This window comes from Dromiciops gliroides, chromosome 5, assembly GCF_019393635.1.
Source record: "Dromiciops gliroides isolate mDroGli1 chromosome 5, mDroGli1.pri, whole genome shotgun sequence".
Lineage (NCBI taxonomy): Eukaryota > Metazoa > Chordata > Mammalia > Microbiotheria > Microbiotheriidae > Dromiciops > Dromiciops gliroides.
In genome coordinates this window covers 68,167,245-68,191,377 of record NC_057865.1, presented here as the reverse complement: position 1 = coordinate 68,191,377, position 24,133 = coordinate 68,167,245, and the positions used below count along the sequence as shown (strand labels likewise).

At 40.1% G+C, this 24,133-nt stretch overlaps 1 long non-coding RNA gene across 2 annotated transcripts in view; it reads right to left on the bottom strand.

Annotated features, from left to right (window-relative positions):
• Positions 1-24,133, bottom strand: part of LOC122729842 — a 74,305-nt gene that overhangs the window by 34,619 nt on the left and 15,553 nt on the right. For both annotated transcript variants that reach the window (XR_006353360.1, XR_006353361.1), the window contains exon 2: positions 8,392-8,497. This is a non-coding gene — a long non-coding RNA (uncharacterized LOC122729842). The remainder of the gene's footprint in view (positions 1-8,391; positions 8,498-24,133) is intronic.

Genomic DNA, 24,133 nt, shown 5'->3' with positions numbered 1-24,133 from the left:
TGAGTTCAAATCAGGCCTCAGACACTTAACACTTACTAGCTGTGTGACCTTGGGCAAGTCACTTAACCCCAATTGCCTCACTTAAAAAAAAAAAAAGTTATCACTGGCAGCTAGATGGTATAATGGATAGAGCACTGCGCTCAGGAAGATTAAAAGTCAAATTCTGCGTGGGACAGTGCTTGATTACCAGCTGTGTGACCTTGGAGAGAAGTTAAATGATTTGCCCATCAGTGTCTATTCCCTCATTTGTAAAATGGGGATAATAATAGTATCTATCTCATAGGGTTCTTGTGAAGAGGGAACGAAACTCTATATCTATATCACACATATATCTTGGCTTCAGCAAATACTTAATAATAAATACTCAATAATAAAAATTGCTGACATATACTGCTTTAAGTCCAAAACACAGTGCTTTCTATATAATTTTAATTGATTATAGCAAATATAACTTGTAGATTAGCAAATCTGTTACCAATCCCCCCAGCCTTGTGTATTTCAAAAAGCTCTGGAGTTGGGGGTGGCTAGGTGGTGCAGTGGATAAAGCACCAGCCCTGGATTCAGGAGTACCTGAGTTCAAATCCGGCCTCAGACATGACACTTACTAGCTGTGTGACCCTGGGCAAGTCACTTAACCCCCACTGCCCCGTGCAAAAAAAAAAAAAAAAAAAAGCTCTGGAGTAAAACTGGAAAGTATCAGTTAATTTCTATAACTGAGTTGGTTTGGTTTTGATCTGATGGATTCTTTTCATTCACAAAACTACTTCAGATTGGACAGAACATGTGCAGTAGCCAAAAAGTAGCCGGGGTCCTCCCAAACAATCACTTTAGGCAAGCCATTTGTCTTTCTAGGCTTCAGTTTCCTAATCCATAAAAAGGAACAATCAGAAGAATCATAGATCCAGAACTACAAGGGAACTCATAGATCAGGTGCAAACCCCTTCTTTTATAAATGGGGAAGCACAGGAAGTAAGTGGTAGGTGCCTGGTCTGACTCCTGGAATAATGCACCTTTTCACATAAGAAAGTAAATCGTTAAACTTACACATAGCCAATGAGGTATCATTATTTACACATTATGAGCAATTGCTCTTTAGGAATTATATATAAGAGAAGGGTTTGGCAAGACCAGGCATAGCAACATCTTGCCCAGAGCAGATCACATTCTCTGCTTCCTTTATGCTTAAATAACACCACCTAATACAAACACTGTGAATCAGTGCCCAAGCTCCCATTTTATATAAAAAGACAAGGGAGAATATATAAATAAATATTGTCTTTCAAAAGGCAGACCACAATATCTGACCTACCTACAATGTGGTTCACCAGCTGGAGAGAGTTTTACTGTCTGGGCACCATTAGATTAGACAATTAAGTTCCTAACTATCAAGCTCTGGCGTCAGAAGTCCTGGGTTCCAATCTTTTCAGATCAAATCAAAGTTCTTTTGTTTACATGCTGAGCAATGGAGAGGCAAATACATCACTTCCCACTGAGTCATTGGTTAGAAGGGGTTGGAGTAGATGGTGTTTTAAATTCCTTCCACTTTTAATTTATGACCTTTGTGATGATTGTTCTATTGTATATGTACAAAACCTACATTCAGCAATGAATGGTTGAGAAGATTTGCTATTTGGCATTTTCAATGAGCCATATCTAGTGATCATCTGTGATTTTGCATAGCCATGGACTCTCCCCAGTTATCATGAGTGAATGAAAAGGATTTTATTAAGTGCTTCCTTTGTGCATAGCCATGTTCTGAGGATACAAACAGAAAAGCAAGACAGTCCCTGATCCAAAGGAGTTTACATCTAATGGTGCCGACAAGATAGAGAGAAGCCTTAAGATGTAAGTCAGAGAGAAAGGTCCCATGGTCCTTAGGGTACAAGGGCAAAGCACCTGGTAATGCTTCTCTGTCATTTCCACTGATTGGTTTCTGATGCATAACTAATTGTAAGGATCAAGGACTTTGGTGGTGAGAACTTTCTTTTCTGGGTTCTGCCTAATCTTCTCAGGGGTTACTTCCTGGGAGGATGGCTGGCAGGGCTGAGCTGATAGCAGGACCAATGGGCTGCGGGCGCCGTCAACTCCCTGGACTCCTGGGTTGAACATCAATAAGTGTTGGACAGTAGTTGTTGGGATTTCTCCCCTCAATAATGGCAGTGGGGCCTGGGCTGAAAGTGGGGACAGCTACCTGTGAGGCACCAGTATTCAAACACTCTTAGGTTCAGGGTCCCAAACTATCTCCATGGGTCAGAGGAGATGTGGTGGTGGATTGACTTGCCTGACACATACCACCTTCCTCAGGATGCTCCTGGTTCAGCTGAGCTTGGTTTGCTTGGCCCAGAAGTGGCAGTTGGTTGGCAGTTGGTAGGGATCACTGGCCCTTTATCCACATGAATAGCTTCCCTGAATAATGGCAGTAGAAGCAGGATGAGTGATTTGGAGAGGGCACTATTATCCTCAGGGCTATAGAAGACCTCAGAAACCATCTAATATAAAACTCATTTTAGAGATGAGAAACTGGGGCCCAGGAAAGTTAACTGGGCTCCCCAAGGCCTTGGTAACAGACCTGAAGCATCTGAACCCATGTTTCCTGAACACCAACCCAGCATTCTTTCCACTGTACCACCCAGTCATCTTCCCAATATTTCAATTGGCTATAATTTTCTTCAGATCAAAATGGACACGCTAATAAAAAATTAAAAGGTCTGAGGCTTACTTGGCACTAAGTCTTCCACCCTCTGCCAAATTCTATTCTAATATCACAGTAACTAATGCTTTCTAAATGAAATGTTATCTCATAGCTTCTCCCTCCAGAAAGGCAAGAAAATAGGCTTAAGATTTCTGGTTTTTAGATTAAAAATAACAGATTTTTGGTACTAGAAACTATATTTTCCTATTTAACCTTCTAATAAGGAATTTAAATGCCAAAAAATGAATAGGAGAGCTCTGAGGGGGAACAAAACGTAAATATCTAATCTGGGACTTTCCAGTTTATGAGACTAAAGTCAAAAACATACTGAATCACAAATTATTTAGTACTTATTTCAGTTTCTAGGGATAAATTTAAGACCATTGATCTCAACAGTGTCTATAGTGTTTCCCTATCTCTCAAATGAGTGTGTTTATGACCTACCATTGCCAGAATGACTAATGTTTCTTTTCCTTTCAGATTTCCAGCCTCAAGATGACCCCATGTAACCCTTTGCTACCAGGGCCAGGGTCAAGGCACACACATCTGACATTGTTTGCCTGACCACTCTTGTCCAGTAGCAGACACCAGGGCTTAACTGGCATCTGCAGCAGGATGTGGGGTTTGGGCTGAAAACAACTGAGCTGCTCTCCTTTCCCACCCCAGCCTGGTCTTCCTCATCAGCTCCCTCTTCCTGAGATAAAGCTAGCAAAAAGTACTGAGGAGGGTGACTTGGCACATGGACCAACGAGCAGACTGGAAATTCAAGAGCCATGAGTAATCCCTGCTGTATGCTCACTTGGGCAAGTTATTATTACCTCGATTAATAGTCTGTTTTCTCCATCTATAAAAGAACTAGCCAAGGAGGCTGGGTCAAACCACAGGAGGTCAGTGCTGAATTAGGCTCTTCACTCCCAGAGAGGTGAATTAAGCACAAAGCTCCACTTACTAACCATGCATTAAAAAAGGAAATTAAAAAAAAAATTAAAAGAGGAGGAAATCCACGGGGGCAGCTAGGTGGCGCAGTGGATAGAACACCAGCCCTGGAGTCAGGAGTACCTGAGTTCAAATCCGACCTCAGATATTTAACTCTTACTAGCTGTGTGACCCTGGGCAAGTCACTTAACCCCAATTGCCTCACTGGAAAAAAAAAAAGGAATACATTACTCAAGGAATTTTGAGAGCACACATGAAGCTCTTTACCATTCTAATAAGTATCTTCCTAGTCACATCTATGAAGTCACATTGCCAATTAAGTCAAACTCTTTATTCCTTCCTAGAAAGGCAAATTAGATGTTGTTTTAACCAGTACTTTCCATGTTCGCATCAACTCTCTTCTTCCTCCCATTTGGTTGCTGGGGAAATACATTTAGGCCTAGTCTATCTCTAACTCATTCTTCTAAAATTCCTAACCCATGTAATGATCCAGCAAAAAACTAGAAGAAAAAGGTGATAACTCATCATGAAAGTGGCAGGGGTTGGGGGCTGAGGGGCAGGAAGACCCTAGAACCTGGCTTTTAACAAGAATTCAGACACAGTGGAGTAGATTTGGAGATGTCATGAGTTTAAACTCTAGTTCTGACATAAGGTCAGGGGACCACAGAAACTCTTACCAACCAGTAACCCTTCATTTTATAGGTAGCCAAAGCCACACAAGTAGTAAGCATCACAGACAAGATTTGAACTCATTTCCTCTGAATATGGCTTTCCGCTGCTGGGGTGACTTTTGCCAAGTGATTTAAAACTTCCAGTCACTTGGTTCTTTTTCAAATGGAAATCCTCTGATTTTATGAGATTCAGTTTATACTAAATTAGCTATAAAAAGGCAAGCAGTGCACACACTTAATCTCCCTGTTGCTCCCCTCCCCCCACAGTGAATAAGTAGGGCAGCAGGCTTTGTACATAGAAAGCACTTCATCAAGGCTTTTTCATTCATGATAACTAAGATTTAAAGGAAGTGAGGAGACACATTTTCTGCATCTCTAAGTCACAATTATAGGGTCATAGCGGTTGAAGGAACCTCAAAGACCCTTATTTTTACAGATGAAGAGAAAGGCCCAGGGAGGGTAGCAACTTGTCTAAGGTCAGAAGTAATAATCATGGGGCAGCTAGGTGGCACAGTGGATAAAGCACTGGCCCTGAATTCAGGAGGACCTGAGTTCAAATCTAGCCTCAGACACTTGACACTTACTAGCTGGTGTGACCTTTGGCAAGTCACTTAACTGCCAAAAATAAAAACAACAAGAAGTTATAAGCGCATCAGAAGTGGGATTTCAATTTGAGACTTCTGGCTGTACTATTCCATAGTAAATGAAATTTTAGAAAGTTTTCTATTCAGTCATTAAAATATAAAGTTCTAGTGCTTAAAGACTTAGTAACCAGAGAACTCTGCTAAACTGAACAATTCATTTTCCCCGAAGATTCCAGATCAGGTTTTATAATAATTTGTTGTAACTTAAATTTTATTTTTATTTTTAGTTCCACATTCTTTCCCTCCCTCCACCCTTTCTCCCATCCACTGAGGAGGCAAGAAATATGATACCCATTACATATACATATACACTTATGCAAAACATATTTCTGCATTAGCCACATTCTGGGAGGGAAAGAGAAAAAGAGGAAAAAATATGCTCTAATCTGCACTCGAATCCATCAGTTCTCTGGATGGATAACATTTTGTAGATGACAATGTTAATACCAATTCTCATGTATGCAGCATTTTAAGGTCTGCAATGTGCTATCCTCCCCCACAGAGACAGGAAAGGTGCATGCCCAAGGAGCCAACAATGTCTCAAGATGCCTTTCTTTTTTCAAGGCGTTTAACTTCAATATCACTAATTATAAGAATAAATAACTAGATGAATCACTCATTACTCCAAAAGACCTGTTGAATTGATTGGATAATCCCACTTTTTTGGACTCTCTATTACCTTCATACCTAGTACTGTGCTATTTACTGCCCCTACCCTGAAGATAAACCAAAAGTTTTTCCACATGATATTTATTACTGATTATTGTTATCCCTGCAAATGAGTGCAAAGTGACATAGTAGAGTTCCAGGCTGAGAGTCAGAAGACCTGGGTTATCCTAGTGTAAGCCATGTGACCTATCAGGGAGAAATTGGGGGGAAAATCACTAATAGGTATTTTATACAAAGTAAAATGTGAAAGGAGGAACAAAGGAGAAATCCAGAAGAAAATACTTGAGAAAATCTGAAGGGAGAGAAATCCCTTTTAGTTGGGGTATCAGGAAAGGTTTCATGGAGGGCATGACACCCAAGTCAGACCATAGAGAAGAGAAGGATTTCCATGGGGTAAGATGTAGCTGGAGTTCATTCTAGACTTTAGCTTCTTGAAGGGGGGGGGGGGTCATGAAAAATTTGGCAACAGTAAAAGGTTAGGTATACCTATTTTATATACCCATATACCCGGGGTCATGTAAAAATTTCTCAGGCCAAAAGGGGCTGCAAGTGGAAAAAGTTTAAGAAGTCCTATTTTAGACAAGAGGCTTGTGAGAATCCATAAAGTCAAGAGAATGCAGGTTGAGTTCAGGCAACTATTGCCTGAGGAGCCCAGTTTGGCTGGAAGATAAATCTGATGAAAGGTCAAGTTGGCTGAAGGTAGGTTACAGAAGGCCTTCAATGCTGGATGAAAGAAAGCTCTTTGTCTTCTTGAATTGAATGCAAGATCTTGAATGTGGATGGTGAATTCCAAAGTGTAGCTACCCCAGTAGTTTAAGCAGAATGGAGAAGGAGTAGTGGGGTTGAGGAGTTGATGAACTGAAGTTAGGATGTTAGGAGGGTCACCCATCTAACCCTGAAACCACCAAGGATGGTTATAGTGCTTCAGGTTCTGAAGAAGAGAATTCAAGGAAGAAGGTAGGAACTCAGCTTGGAGGAGGGGAAATGACAGCAGAGGGTGATATAGTTCTCCCCGTGGAGCACCCTTTCTGACCTTTCCCCTACTTCTCCCTCAGACTTTTCAAGAAATCCTTAATCTCACCTTAATCCAAGCCCTGTCTGCAGATTGTGGATTTATCTGGGGATCGCTAAACCACATACATCAAAGAAACATTGCAAACTCAACTAGACTTTTTTCTTCTGCCCAAAAAAGTCCATAGAAAATTCTTGCCAGTATCATTTCTTTTTCAAAAAACATAGAGACCAGATTGATCCTCCAACAGTCAGTTACAACTAAAAACCCAAGACTGTTATCATGTCCATGGCTTGATCTTTGACATGCATCAATTATTAGTCAATTGTGCCTTTATTTAACCTGAGTTTCTGATTTGCCTATGTAAAATCAGGATAATGCACAAGTTAGTACACTGCTTAAGGACATGGAGAATCTCTCAACTGTAATTACAGGGATTTCAATAATACCTCTCAATTTTACAGATTAGCTGCTTTCCCCCAAGGAATCTGATGAGAGTACTATGGCAAAGTTATGGCAAAATCCTATTTGCCCAGCTCACTAGATTGATGGGGATTTTTTTTTTTCGTGGTGGGGAAAGGGGATGGAGCATAGAAACCCACTTGGGCTGGAGTATATGAAATAACCCAGAAATAAAACTTGTCTTTCAACTTCCAGAAGAGGAAGCTAAGGTCCAATTCAAACCAAAGTCATATTAAGAGATAGGAAGGTGGGGCAGCTAAGTGGTGCAGTGGATAAAGCACCCACCCTGGATTCAGAAGGACCTGAGTTCAAATTCTGCCTCAGACACTTGACACTTACTAGCTGTGTGACCCTGGGCAAGTCACTTAACCCCCATTGCCCCACAAAGAAATTTTTAAAAAAAGAAAACGAAAGGGAAAAAAAAAAAGATTTGAAGGAAATAGTGAAAGGTAATAGCAATGAGGAAGTATATTACAGGAATAGGAAAAAGTCTGTGCAAAGATATGGAAGAAAGTGATAGAATGAGTGCTTGTCATGTGCCAGGCACTGTGCTGCCAAATACAGAGAAAGGCAAAAGACAGTACTTGTTCAAGGAGCTCACAGTCTAATGGGAATATCAATTTGGCAGCTATGTGGAGGACATTGGAGAGGGGAAACATTAGATGCAGAGAGATCAATGAGACTATTGCCATAGTCCAGAGGAGAAGTGATGAGGTCCTGAGCCAGGGGTTGTAATAGGCATGGAGAGAAGGGACCAGGTTCAACATTTATTGATGGATGTAGAACTGACAAGTCTTGGCAACTGATTGGTTATGGAAAGGAGACAGGAGAGAGTAAAGAGTAGAGGATGCTTCCTGGATAATGGGGAAATGGAGGCACCCTATAGATGTTAAGAACAAGCATGAGATGGGGGATAGGGAGAGATAGAGTTCCGAGTTTCAGATGAAAGTGAGACATCCAGTACCCAACAGGCAGCTGATCTTGTCCAAGAGGCACCTGTTTTGGCATCTTAAACATTAAGCTAATCTTTGCATTTCCAATGGCTCAGACACTACCATCCCCTAAGTGTAGAGGACGCATAAGCATGAAATGGTCTGGTGGAAAGAACATTCGATTTGGAGCCAATTGGGTTTGAATCTTGGGTCTGCCATTTACTAGCTATGTGACCTTGAGTAATAAACCTAATCTTTCATGTGCTCATAAGATAATTGATATAGAGCTGAAAAGGATCTCAGAACCTATATAGTCCAAACTCCTGAAATAACATCTGAGAAAACTGAGATCCAAGTAAGCTAAGTGACTCACCCAAGGATACGAAGGCAGCGTTAGAGGCTGAATTTGAATCAAGGTCCTTTGACTCCACAGTCAGAGCTTTTTCTTTTGTACCATACTTTGAGTCTCAGTTCCTCATCTGTAAAAACAAGAATAAGAACTAGTCACAACAACTCTTTGTAGTAGGTAGTGGGAGCACCAAATGAGATAATATATAGGAAGCACTTTGCAAACAGCATACTATAAAAATGCCAAGTTCAATATAAGAAACCCAAAGTCAGTTCTTGCTGAATGACCACTATGGCTAATAGCTGCTATTTCTTGGAGGAAAGTTCCATCAAAACAAGTAAAACCACTAAAACCGCAAGGATTTTTCCTATAGTCTCTAAATGATCAATGGGACCCATGCCAAAACTATTCATCTCAGTCCAGTCATACCGAAATTTACCACCCATTTCCAACTTGCTAGAGTTCTACTAAATAGCCATTAACTATGAAAGCAAAAGTATTTTATTTGCCACTTATTCATTTATACTTAGGTGGATATTAAGTCCAAATCTCAGGACAACTAGGAATTTATTTTCAGGTCAAACATTGACCAGGTTTATCACCAAGACACACCTTGGTCAGACAATGTCAATTAAAGTTATCCTGTTTCATGAATAATGCAAAGTTCTATGTACCTTGGCAACCACAAAAACTATTATGCTGACATTGAAACTTAATCCATCCCTATACAAAATGACAACGGAGACATCTGTTTGGCTTTTTTTCATTATGTTTATTCTTATACTCTACATCACTACTAAAGGGAAGAGATGACCTTTTCCCTAAATGATGCATCTCTCCCAATGCCCAGCCCAATGCCCTGATCACAGTAGGTAATTTACAAGTGTTCATGAGTCTTCTTTTCAACCTCATTGGATATGGATCTGCCAGGAAATGAATCATTTTCCTTTTTCTCCTTTTAAGTAAAAAGGACTTAGCTGCTCACAAGCTCTTAGCCAAGGCATTCTAATCATTCAAATTTCCTGATCCAAGAATGATGTGAATTATAAGGACTTTAAAAAACTAAAAGGGTGTGTTAAAAAAATAACCCAATACTATATTACAAATTCATGGTATATTTATTTATTCACTCAAGGAGCAGACATTACAAATATTTTGTGTGTTCTTAGATTTTTGTTCTCAGAGTACCTTCTTAGCAGAAGAGTAAAGGGTAGAGGTTTGAGAGTAAATACCAAGGAGTGAGTATATCTGCACTCCTTTGGTGCCCAGCTGATAAATGGGACCTCAAGAGCTATCCACCCTTCAGACACCACTACCACCTGTTGTCAGATGACAGTACTATTATCTTTAAAATGATCATCCTCTACCCCAAACAGCTTTCCATTCATCCATTCCTTTTCATTCATAAATGTACTGAAGAGAATCTCATCTAAGGAAAGGGGAGATAGAACAAGGGCCATCCAAGATTATCACTTAGATAAGCCTTGGAGGAATGAGGTCATTTGTGTAACTACCTCTCTGGTCTGGGTGATGAGAGCATGGATTTACAGATGGAAGGATGCTAGGAGGATGTCTGGTCTAATGCCTCACTTGACAGATGAACAAAACTGAGGTCCAGTAATTTAAGGTCAATAAATAGCAAAGATGGGGGCAGCTAGGTGGCACAGTGGATAAGCACCGGCCCTGGATTCGGGAGGACCTTAGTTCAGATCTGGCCTCAAAAACAACACTTACTAGCTGTGTGACCCTGGGCAAGTCACTTAACCCTCATTGCCCTGCAAAACAAAGTATAAAAAAATAAATAGCAAAGATGAGATTCAAACCCAAGCCCTCTGACCATCAATAAATGGCTCTTTCCCATCCACTATGCTTGTGACTCCATGTTCATCAGGGGAAGTATAGTGACAAACTTTAGAAAGGACACTTTCTTGGGTTTTTAGTTGTAACTGACTGTTGAAGGATCAATCTCGTCTTTATGTTTTTTGAAAAAGAAATGATACTGGCAAGAATTTTCCATGGACTTTTTTGGGCAGAAGAAAAAAGTCTAGTTGAGTTTGCAATGTTTCTTTGATGTATGTGGTTTAGCAATCCCCAGATAAATTCACAATCTGCAGAGAGGGCAATAGAATTAGTTGAAGGAACCAGGGAAAAGAAGGCTTAGGGAGGATTTGATGACTATCTTCAAGTACCTTAAGGGATGTCATGAGGAGCAAGGATTGGATTTGTTTTGTTTGGCCCCAGAGGATAGAACCAAAACCAACTGGTGAAGCAAGTAAAATCTTTCTAATAGTTAAAGCTGTCTAAAAGTGAAATGGGCTGGGTTGCTCCAGGAGGTAGTGGGTTACCTGTCATTAGAGGTGCTCAAGCACAGGTGGGATGACCATTTGTGAGAGATATCGTAGAACAGAGATATCAAAGATGTGGCCTACCAGAATAAAATGTGACTGGGAAATAACAAAATAAACAAAAATACATTAAAACATAGATAATATTACATTTTAAATCTATGTCAATATGCAGCCCATGGAGATACTTTTTTAAAAATACATTTATTTATTTTATTCTGAACTTAAGAAATAAAACAAGCATTTCTATAACACAATGGGATAGAAAAACCAGAGCATTGCGCTGAGACTGCCAATCTACTATGTACAATTTGCTTTGTAGCAAGGGTGTCATAAAGCTCTGATATCCAAGATATTTATATATATATAATATATATATATATATATATATATAGAGAGAGAGAGAGAGAGAGAGAGAGAGAGAGAGAGAGAGAGAGAGAACTGGTTTACCAACAGCCATATGAACAAAAAATGCTCCAAATCACCAATAAGAAAAACGGCAATTAAAATAGCTCATAGGTACTACACCACAGCCATCAGATTGTAAACCAATGTGCTATAAGAGGAGCTGTGAATGGGTCTAATTACTTTGGAAAGCAGTTTGGAATTATACCCCAGCAGTCACTAAACCAGCAGTACTACTAGTCAAGAGCCTTTATTAATCACATATGGTGTGTCAGGCTCTGTGCTAAGCATGAGGGATACAAAGAAAGACAAACATGTGCTCCCTGATTTCAAGGAGCTCATGTTCTAATGGGAAAGACAATATACAAATTATACTAGCTGGAGCAGTAAATGGAGTGACAGGCCTGGAATCAGGAAGACTCATCTTCTTGAATTCAAATCCAGCCTCAGACACTTATTAGCTGTGACTCTGGGCAAGTCACTTAACCATGGTTGCCTCAGTTTCCTCATCTTTAAAGTGAGCCAGAGAAGGAAATGGCAAACCACTCCAGTATCTTTGCCAAGAAAATGTCAATTGGGGTCACATTATTGTTAGAATCATTATCAACTCATTATTTATATCAAAGATTTACAAATTATTTTCTTTTTAACTATCATGTGAAGGCAGGTAATGAACATATGCATTACTATTCTTATTTTGCACAAGAAACTAAGGTTCAGAAAGAGGTCAAGTGGCTTGGCCAGGGTCAAACATTTGGTTAAATGGAAGGTCCAGAACTCCTAGTTCCCCTGTCCAGGCTCTTTCCCCTATGCCCTGCTGCAATGTTTGACAAAGTCTTTCAAGATAATCTTTGTGAACAAAATGGAGAAATATGGACTGAGGGTACTATTAGTTGAATTAATGTAATTTAGTGATCAACTGTTCCATTGATTAAATGATCAATGTCAACCTGGAAGTCGCCAGTGGTATGTCAGAGCACTTTGTCTTCAGCCTGGTGCTGTTTAACAAAATATATAATTCAAATGAACATTAATTAAGTGCTTACCACAACTGAGATACTGTGCTAGCTATTGGGGATAAAAAGAAAAAAGTCTCTGCCTTCAAGGGGCTTATGATAATGACTCACATTTACAAAGTTTTATAAAGTTTGCCAAGTGATTGACTCAGAAAACCTATGAGACACATCTCTACTTAAAAAAAAAAGAAAAGAAAAGAAAACTGAAGCTTTGAGAGATTAGTTAAGTGATTTGCCCAGGGTCACACAGCTAGTTAAGTATCTGGGCTGCCTTTCATCTAAGGGGAAGGAGGGGGGGAAGATAGAAATAAAATAAATGCAACACAAGGCAGAATGTGGTTAGTGTTAAGGGTCAGACAAGATGCTATGAGAAATTTAAGGAGGAAGGGGTCATTTGGGGGGCGGGGGGGGGACAATGAGGGTTAAATGACTTGCCCAGGGTCACACAACTAGTAAGTGTCAAGTGTCTGAGGCTAGATTTGAACTCAGGTCCTCCTGAATCCAGGGCTGGTGCTTTATCCACTGCACCACCTAGCTGCCCCCCAAGATGCGGTCATTTTCATCAAGAAGGATGAAGAAAGCCTTCATGGAGGTCTCAGGTAGATGAAAATATTAGTTTCTGTTTATCATATTTTCAGATGGGATGAAGTTGAGAAAAGCAACTAAAATGCTGAACAGAATTTTTAAAACCCAAAAAACTAGATACCTTACAGCCCAGAATATTGGGCAGAATCCACATTTCTACCTTTTAAATTTCATTTTAACACACGTCCTCCTCGAGGGTCCATAAAATCAGGTGCCCAGCCACAGAATAGGGAAACAGTTTAACACTGAGTGACAGAAAGCAAGCTAGCAATTTTAGCTGACTAGAAGCTCAATAAAGCCTGATAAGACTGCCAGAAAAGCTCAACCAATCTGAGATCACATTAATAGAAATATGTCCAGAACAAAGGAAATGACATATATTCTCTTCTGGTCAGACTACACCCGGTGTATTGTACTCAGCTCTTAAGTGGACCATAGACAAACTGGAGCTTGTCCAGAGGATTATGTCAAAAAGACAACTGAAGCCACTGCTTAGCCTGCAGGAAGATTTAAGTTGAAAATGATTCCTGCAAAATGAAGGGCAGTCATAGGGAGCCAAATTTCAGCTCAACATCAGGAAGAATTTTCAAATATATTTCCTCTCCAAAAATGGAAGAGCTGCCTCATTACTGGAAGTATTCATGGGTAAGTTGGGTTGTCACTTCTCAGAAATATGATGGTGGGGATTCCAACTTTGAACAGGACATTCCCCACCAGACGACCCCTAAAATCCCTTCTAATTTAAGGATGCAATGATGCCAGGTCTTAACAGAATTCAGTGCTCTCTTTCTCCCAAGTAGAGCGCTGACATGCCAGCTACACCTTGGTCTTCTGCAACGATCAATTTTTGTACACAGTTAGGTCAAAACACCATGACCATGTTTAGAAATTGAGGCATATGTTGGATTTGAACTTTCTTATTTTGAGCATTAATGCCTTCAACTAAAATTACACGCTAGTGCCTTATAATTTTGTGGAGTTAACCCTGGGTTTTCAAAGGTTATAAGGAATTACAAGCTCTAGCATGTCCTGGAAAGATTTTCAAATATGGGCCTGAAAATTAACTACATATTTACTGAAAAGCAGCCCAGCAAAAGTTCAGAAGGACTCATCACCAACAAATTGGCTACCAGGCAATGAAGTTTTTTGAGCCCTAGCAATTTTTAAAGAATATACAGGAGCAAAGTGGTTTTGATCTATGTAAGTGGAGGAGGATAAAATGAATGATGAAACCACATGTACTTGAAGTCACACAAAGGTATCATTTTTCTTCAAAACATTTAAAGTTTATCAAAGTTTACGGGAAAATGAGTCGATTCATGGATATTTATTCTACTTTTTCACTTTTGACAAACATGTCTCATCTTAATCTGGTATTCCTATTGATGACCTTCAGCAAAGTTTTGACCTTGTTATGCTGCCAACTTCAAGCAAAAGAGCAGCTTAATATATAGATTGGAGATTTATATAAGAACACGTCCACCTCAATAGAATGGAAATCATCAGAGGACAGGAATAGTTAGTTTCATTTTTGTCTTTATATTCCTAGGACCTAGCACACATTAGATGTTTAATAAATGCTTGCTGGGCAGCTAGGTGGTACAGTGGATAAAGCACTGGCCCTGGATTCAGGAGGACCCGAGTTCAAACCTGGCCTCAGACACTTGACACTTACTAGCTGTGTGACCTTGAGGCAAGTCACTTAATCTTCACTGCCCCCCCCCATTTTTTTTTAAATGCTTTCTCACAAAAAGTTGAATTCAAAATTTAGGAGATGTCCATCAATTGGGGAATGGATGAACAAACTGTGGGATGAGATTATGATGGAACACTATTGTCTTATAAGAAATGATGAGCAGGATGCTATCAGAAAAACCTGGAAAGATTTACATGAGCTGATGCAGAGTGAAATGTACTGTATACAAAGTAACAGCAATTTTGTAAGATGATCAGCTATGAATGACTTAGCTATTTTTAGCAATATAATGATCCAAGACAACTCTGAAGGACTTATTAAAAATGCAGTCCGGGGCAGCTAAGTGGCGCAGTGGATAAAGCACTGGCCCTGGATTCGGGAGTACCTGAGTTCAGATCCGACCTCAGACACTTGACACTTACTAGCTGTGTGACCCTGGGCAAGTCACTTAACCCCCATTGCCCTGCCAAAAAAAAAAAGAGAGAAAGAACTGATGGGTGTCTAAATACAGACTGAAGCTTAATTTTTTTTTAGTTCCTTTTTCTTAAGTTTTTTTTTTTTGGTCTGTTTTCTTTAACAACCTGACTAATGTGGAAATGTTTTGCATGACTACACATGTATAACTTATTGAATTGCTTACATTCTTAAGGGGAGGGGAATCACGAGGGGGTAAGCAAGAGATTTGGAACAAAGTTTAAAGAATTGACATTAAAAATTGTTTTTACATATAATTTGGAGAAAAATAAGATTCTAAATAAATTCTAAATAAATGGGGAATTTAAATAAATAAATAAATGTTTGCTCAAATCTAAAAACATAAATATCTATACCAATGTTGTACTTATTTGGGGGAAACATAATATGAACATCAATTTGTATAAATACTTTACCATTTATAAATCTACTTTTGAAATAAATAAGAACTAGTGGCTTAGCAATTTCTTATTCTTAAACCAAGGAGATTTAACTAAGTCACCTGAGAACTCTAACATGTTAGGACATGCATGAAACAAAGTAATATAAAGATGACAGACCAAACATATTTCAACATGTTCATTTTGAAACTGTTTTGGACTTTCGCTTTTTTCCTGTTTTCTCTTAGTCCAAGCTTAACCTGACAGGATCACAAACAAAACAAAGAATAAAACCTAGAAGATGTTTACACACTTACAAGCTTCCATGAGTTCAGAAAGTCACGGTCAATATAACCTTTCATTATAAACTCATCAAAAAACAAAACAGAACATAGTAAGGACTCAGGAGGATGACAGGAAAAGAGAATGAGAAGGAGGATGCCTTGACCTACAAGTTCTCCTGGAGACGAAGTCTATAGTTCTAGAGAGGCAGTGACTTGCTCAGGGTCACACAGACAGGATGTGTCAGAGGAAGCGCTCAAACCCAAGTCTCCCTAACTCAGAAGCCAGCTCTCTAGCCATTAGATGCTCTAATGCCTCAATGTGACAATACTACATATTTGAATTATTGCTTTATTATTAACAGGAATGATGATTTTAAAAGAAAACATTTTTACAGCATTTTTAATTTAGAAAAAAATATGAAACATCCCAGAGTAACACAGCCTTGTATTTTTATTTTGACCAAAATGCACAAGTTGATATCTGCTTGAACGTTTAGCTGCACCCAGAAACGGGTTTATAAAGTACCTAAGAAACTCAAAGAATTTTAAATATTTAAATTTAAAATGAAAGGAGTGGGTGCTCGATAATCATTAAATGATTCTTTTCACTTGCATCATATTAAAGAGATGTTTCAGTTCCTAAAACTTACCACAGGCTTAAGTGATTTCTCTACTAACCCCTAAATATCTATGATTATTTTAAGGATGAGGAAAATTAGGGTGCTTAGTAGCTTGGTAAAGGGAGAAATCTTTTACTAAGTTCCAATCAAAATGAACGACACCAGCTTGGAGTCATTAAGTCTTCTTTGGCTAAGATCTCTATCCTTCCTTAACAGTTGTTGGGTTTTGGGTGCTGTTCATGGTAGGTGGGTTTATTTCCTTTAAGTTTGTTTGGGCAGATGTGTTCAATGTAGTGGGATGAAGAGGGCTCTGGGAGGCAGACAACACCAGAATCCTTGTCCCAGCCCTGCCACTAACTACACACATGATCTGGGGCAAGCCTCTTAACCTCTCTTGGCTTCAAGTTTCCTTATCTGTAAAATGAGAAGAGTGGAGTCAGTTAAACCAGTTAGGAGGCTGCTGCCATCATCTAGGCAAGAGGTAACAAGGGGCCTACATTAAGATGGCAACAATGGGAACTGGGGTGGGTGGGAAGAGCCAGGGTCTAGGGAAGGGAAATGCAGGTGAAAAACTTTCCAGAGATAGGACTGAGAAGACTTGGTGAATGAATGGATATAGGAAGGAGAGAAGGGTCAAATGATTTGTCAGATCAGGGCCAGGTCTAGGATCTAAGTCTACAGACATCTTAATCTAAGTGCTTTTCCCATTACCCAATAAGAAGGTATAACTAGATAAGATCTTTGAATGAACCAAACCATCAAATCTTTATGTTGCTCTTCCTAGGTGAATATTTAAGCACAGCCAAAAGTAATAGCAGTGCTGAATCTTAAGACAATCCCACATGAGAAGCTCAGACATCTAAAATAAAGCCTGGGTTTGCTAGTTTCCTCAAGAATCACCAGGCCTGGGAAGTACTGGAAAATTAGTCCATGATTAATCAGGAGTAATGTCCCAAATCAATCTCAATATCACCAAACACGCTTTGAATTTCATTGAGAGTGAATCAGAAGAGCAAGGCAACAACAGCTGTTAAGTGGATCCCTAGAGATCACACAGAGTATACAGAAAGAAGACTCTGTGTTTAGAGAAGGAGGAGAAGGGGAAGAGGAATAGAAGATCGGGGAGATTATGACCTAAGCTTGCAATTTGTCTCTTGGGGAGACAAAACAAACACACGAAACAAAGCAACAAATCACCAATCACGCATGTGCTTGAGCGTGTGCGCACGCGCACACACACGCACAAGCGCACACACGCACACACAGTATTTCAGAGATGAAAAGAGGCAGAGCAGAGGCATGAGCCAGACTGGTTGAGCAGAATGGGACTGGGCAGACAATATCCCAGAAGCAGGAGATGAGAGGCCGTGTGGGGTGATGGAAAGACCACTGGATTTATGGCTGAGACCTGGCCTCCAACTCAAACCTTACTAGTTGTGACCCTGAGCAAGCCACTTAACTTAACTCTTCTGAGTGTAACGATTGGAATGACGCCACCTGCTGGAGACTTACTGTAGAAGAGTTCCGCCCATGAAGCGAAGGTCTTTGAGGGCAAGACCAGGAGTCTTTTCTTTGGCGTCAGGAAGTGACGCGGGCTAGTGAAAAGAAGAAGGAAGAGACTGGCGCTCGCTCTTACGCTCTTTCCTTTGGACTCTGGTGGAGAGCTGAGCTAGAAATGTGCTCTCGCTTTAATAGATAGGAATCTAGCCCTTTCTCTCTCTTTACCAAATTCTTATTCTCCTTAATAAATGCTAAAAAGTCTAACTCTTGCTAAAGCTTATAATTTATTGGTGACCACTCATTAGATATTTTAGACAGTATAGCTAGAATTGTAGCCCTTAACATGAGCCTCAGTTTCCTCATCTGTACAATGTGAATTAGTTCTCACACTACCTACACTTGAGAGTTGTCAGAAAAATGCTCTGTAAACATGAAAGTTCTGCATAGATGTTAGTTATTTTTATTACTGTTTATATGATTACAAACAACTGTCTGGATGACCGCTAGATTTCTGAATTTCAGAATATAGAGACCTATCACAAAGTGTTCTGTTTCATCCTCATGAAAACCCAAGTACTCTATTTTCTGATTTCCTGAGTATACCTTAATTGATCGTCGCTATTAACAGAGATCAGGTTCTAAAGCATGTCCAGCCAGCTTAGTTAGAAAGCAGCTTCCAATAACATCCTCATTAGCCATTTGATAACGAAGTCTGTGCTGCTTCCAGAGCCATAAAATGGACTATCAGGTAATGGGAAGTGGTTCTCATGGGGCCAGGATTCAAGTTACCATATGCTGGGGGTTCTGTTGCTCCAAAAGGCCTCTGACTATCTGCCCAGTAGCCCACAGGAAAGCCTGCATTCCTCTGGAGAGGAGGGGAGGAAGCAGCCCAGTGATGGCTGACCCATCATCAGCTTTGCCTTGGCCCTGCCCCTAAATCTACCTTTAGTTACATTAGACAAGCCATGACCAATGCCCAGAAATCTGGGCTCTGGACCAAGGCTGATCTGATGGCCTAAGAAATTTGCCCAGCTTCAATGGGTAAAGGGAGTAGAGAGATCCCATCCATAGCTATTAACTTATTCCTCCTAGTATGCATACTTCACAAATTTCAGTCTCTATCAGACAGGCAAGGAAAAGGGGGAGTAAAGAGAAAGAAAAAAGTTTGGTGCCATCTTGATGTAAAGTAAAGCACTTTGGATTAGGGTAAAAAAGACCTGGGTTCTGGGGTAGCTAGGTAGCACAGTGCATAAAGCACCAGCCTTGGATTCAGGAGGACCTGAATTCAAATCTGGCCTCAGACACTTGACACTTGCTAGCTGTGTGACCCTGGGCAAGTCACTTAACCCCCATTGCCCTGCCTAAAAAAATAAAAAAAATTTAAAAGACCTGGGTTCAAACCTTCTCTGTGAATTACTGTTTGTGTGACCATAAACAAGTCCCTTTCCCTCTTGAGGTCTGTCTCTTCATCTGCACAATATGGGCAGCTGTATTAAATAATAACGATGATGATGGTGATCATTGGCACTTATATAGTATTTTAAGGTTTGCAGAACACTTTATGTATTTGATCTCATTTGATCCTCACAACCCTGTGAAATAAATTCTATTATTGTCCTTATATTTACAAATGAGGAAACTGAGGCTGAAATCAAGTGATTTGCCCAGGGTTACAGAGTATTAAGTGTCTGAGGCAGGATTTTAATTCAGATCTCCCCGACTCCAACACTATTTACTGCACATCCTGGCTGCCTGATATAATATATTTTTTGTTTGTTTTCTTTTGTTTTTGTTTTGTGGGGCAATGAGGGTTAAGTGACTTGCCCAGGGTCACACAGCTAGTAAGTGTCAAGTGTCTGAGGCCATATTTGAACTCAGGTCCTCCTGAATCCAAGGTGGTGCTTCATCCACTGCGCCACCTAGCTGCCCCCCTGATATAATATTAACAAGCACTGACAGCACTTTACAAATATTATTCCATTTAATCCAATCACAACAACCCTAGGAGTTAGAAGTTATTTTATTATCCCCATTTTACAAATGGGAAAACTGAGGCTGAGTCAGGGTCACTTAGCTAGTAAATGTCTGAAGGAGGACTTCCGAATCCAAGTCCAGTTGCTCTATCTACTGAACCATCTAGTTCCCTCTATATTATCTCTGCAGTACCTTCCACATCTATATCTTGAAGTCTGAAATCCTAGGAAGTGATTACGTGATACTCCTGAGTTTCAGACATGGTCAGAAGGTAGATATTTCATATTGAAGCTAAACCTTAGCAAATCTTTTCAACTGCTTGCTTTTGCGATCATCATTCCTGCTGGCTTTTACTTAGTTTATAATCCATTTAGACCCAGAAGACAAGACCTTTTAAGCAGAAACATTTAATTATCTTCCTTCACTTGCCTTATTACTTCCACTGGAGAAAGCTACCCTCCAAAGGGTAGCTTTCTATTCCTAAGACAAATGATGGAGCAAGGGGAAATAAAACTCGACAATTACAAAACCAAACCTAGGGCAGGGCAACCAAAGCTTTGACCAAGGGCACTCAAGATTAAGTGGGGCTGATAACTACACTCCTCAGTCAGAGAGAAAATAAGAGAATTATGCACCTAGTTAACAAGCTAAGTAGCTTAAATAGGAAGCTACCAAATGGCCCATTCTCCCATTTCCTCCCCCCAACAGCTGGTTATACTCCAGAGGAGTTCTTCCACACATCCATCCTAGGATCTCTTACAGAAATGTCTATCTTGCCCTACACGGGGTCTTGTATTCTGAGACTGAGTGCTCTTTTCCCACAACTGAATCTCTCTTAAAGTTAATTTATGGGGGGCAGCTAGGTGGCACAGTGGATAAAGCGCTGGCCCTGGATTCAGGAGGACCTGAGTTCAAATCCAGCCTCAGACACTTGACACTTACTAGCTGTGTGACCCTGGGCAAGTCACTTAAACCTCATTGTCTCGCCCCTCCTCCCCCCCAAAAAGTTAATTTATGGATACATCTCATGCTGCTTACCCCAGTATCTTGAGTTAACCCTTTGGTGTGATTTCATTATGTTAACATGTTATAAATTTCAAGAAGGTAAAAAACACTCACATTCACTTACAAAGTGGCAAAGTCGGGGCCGCTAGGTGGCGCAGTAGATAAAGCACTGGTCCTGGATTCAGGAGGACCCGGGTTCAAATGCAGCCTCAGACACTTGAAACTATCTATATGACTCTGCCCAAGTCACTTAACCCCAATTGCCTCACCAAAAAAAAACCCACAAAAAAACAAAAAAAACCCAAAGTGGCAAAGTCGAGTTTTATTTAGTATCATCCCCAAATTGGAATTATCCCCACTGCTGACCTAATATCTATCACAGTGGCTAGAGAAATTGGATTGGGAGGGTATTGTTATTTGGATTTGCCTCTGCTTGGAGGTACGGTGTCCCTCCCCCTCCCACCCATCCCAAGGATTGCCTGGCACAAAGTAGATGCTCAGTATGTATTTTTGATCATCAAATGCAGGTTTTACTAGGCTGCTGCTTCTCCACATCTGCCCTCCCTTTATATTTCAATACTTCAAGGATCCAGGATTTTGTCAGCATGGGTAACTCGCTTCCACCCACATGGATCACAATGCTTCTATGACTTAGTACGTAACCTTCAAGAGCAGATGTGGACCAAGCAGTTCATCCAGTGGACAAACTTTGGTGATAAGCTTCTCCAGATTTATCTAGGCTGATCCTTATATAACAGATACAATCCTACAACCCTTTCAGGTTGGTAGGCCCTGCTGTTGCCTCTACACCCAGATGAGGTGCTGAGAAGGGATGCAGGGGAGGTCTCTACCTCATACTCTACAACAGTGTTGAGTTAGTGCTCACCAAAACTTTTTCTGCTCTAACTAATCTCTTTAAAGTTTCAAAGTCCCCTCACTCAGGGGTTCTTAATTTTTTTGGTGTCCTAGGCCCCTTTGACTATGGTGAAATCTATAGACTCTTCAGAATAACATTATAAAATAAAACATACAGGATTAAAAGGAAGCCAATTCAATGGAAATAGAGTCAATCAAAAAATTTTTTTTAGAACTTCATGGATTTCAAGGTTGAGAACCCTTACTCTAATTAAATAAGCTTCATTTTTACTTAAGATTTTCACCTTCCCTTCCTACATCTATAAAATAAGTATTATACCAAGAAATAGACCAAACGACTTGCTGGGGGGGTCACCTTATGAGGCCCAAGAAGAGAACTTATGAAAATCTACCTTAGCTGAACCAAACTCCTCCCAAAAGCCAAGACCCACAAGCCTTGCTGGAAAGTCAAGAAAACAGTGGCAATGCTCATTTTGTAGATTTTGTCAATTATGATTCCTTCCCCCATTACCAGACTGGACTCTGGACTTGGATGTGGATACATGCCACATTAAAGAGACCACACAGGGGCAGCTAGGTGGAGCAGTGGATAAAGCACCGACCCTGGAGTCAGGAGGACCTGAGTTCAAATCCCGCCTCAGATACTTGATACTTACTAGCTGTGAGACCCTGGGCAAGTCACTTAACCCCCATAGCCCTGCAAAAAAGAGAGAGAGAGAGAGAGAGAGAGAGAGAGAGAGAGAGAGACCACATAGTATGTTGTCTCTCTATGAGCAAGGTCCTGATCTGCTGCTGTAACAAAATAGTCCTAGGTCTTCATTCCTTACTCATGATACTGATGGTACTTGAAATGCTGCCTTCAGTTAGATGACTCTGTCCTGTCTCTCTGCAGTTTTATTTCAGTTATACTCATTAACAATCAGAGTGTTCATGGGCCAATCTACCAGATTCATGGCACTTCTTTCATTATGTCAACACTGCAAAGTTTATATGAAGCACAGAAGATTATCACATCTCAAACTGGCATTCCTATTGTGATTTCCTGGCCTAAGTTTCTTTTCTTTGTCAAATCAAACTTTCAATGCTCCTTGTCAAAAAGATAGTGAAGACAAGGAAGCCAGCTCCTTCGAGCTCTGTGCCCTGCCAGATTAAGCATAGGGAATGGCACTAGTTAGGGGATTATGTTGGAGGTGGAGTGGAGAGTCAAGGGGTAGTACTATGCCAGCATGACTCACTTTCTAGGCTACACTGCATTTATAGACAAACATTCCTCAAGCACCAAATATGTGCAAAACACTGAGGTAGATGCTGGAAATACATAAATGAAAAAAAAAACAATATAAACCCTGCCCTCATAGAGTTTGCAATCTGAGAGAAAGAATATAGGATATACACAATTTGATGTGATACAAACTAGCACTCTGATTTAGGTGATTACTCTGTATTGAAACTGGTTTCTATTCCTAGGACAAATTATGGAGATAAAACTAGACAATTACAAAACCAAGCCTAGAGCAGCCAAAGCTTTGACCGGGACACCAACATTAAGAGGAGCTGTCAACTACACTCACGTTTGGAGAAAAATCTTCATTAGTCATAAGAAAGTCTAAATAGGCAGAAATTTAGGTTTTGAAGAGACTTTTTACACTCTCTAATCTAGCTCCTGAGTTTACAGAAGGGGTTAAATGGCTTGTTCAGTGTTACACTATTAATATGGAGCAAGGCCAGTATTGAAAGCCTCTGACTCCAAACACTGTACTCCCTGCATCTGAGACCCATAATATTGTCTGCGCACATTCCTTCCTTCCTATTTACTTTGGGATTAGAAGGAATGAGAAGTTAGGAAATGACCCCATTTTAAATCAAGGAGTCAGGGATTAAGCGAGAAACTAGCAAAGTAAGTTAGTGGGCAACCACACTATATGTGAATTTGGCAGCACGAAGTGACAACAAAGAAAAAAAACCATACTGCCAACCCAACAGTCGTTTTAGGATGAAAAGTTCCAGCTGAAATGGGAAATGATGGGTATATCTACTGACAGAAATAATAACACTAAATTATTCAGAAATCCCTATGGTGTCTGCCAATGGTTAAAAAAAAAAATGTATATCTGAGACCTGCATAGCCGGAAAAAGACATATGTGAGGATTTATTGCATTTTATTATAATAGTTCTTTCCCCAGACCAAACAAATTGAACTACATTAAGACTGTACCAGCTGTTGAATATAAAATGAAAGTGAAGTCTCCCACAATAAGAGTTGTGGTTTTCTGCAGGGGGAAAATGCTGATCTATTGAAGATAGCAGCATCAAAAGTGTTCCAAAAGAATAAATCTTATGTAGCAGGAAGCAACTGATTTTTTGTTTTTCTCTCAGACTAGAAAAAGTCAAGTGAGAAAAAAAATGTCTATGCAACAAAAAACATGTGTTTGGTTTGGGGTTTTAAGTGACAAAGGAGTTTATTTTAAAACATATAGAGCCATTGGGTAGATAGGAATGCTGCTGGTATGGTCATGGGCCTCACAGTGACTCAGAATTAAGGAGACATTGCACAGCCTTCTCATCCAGCACTTGACCAAGTGCACTAGTTTCATGAGGAATATGA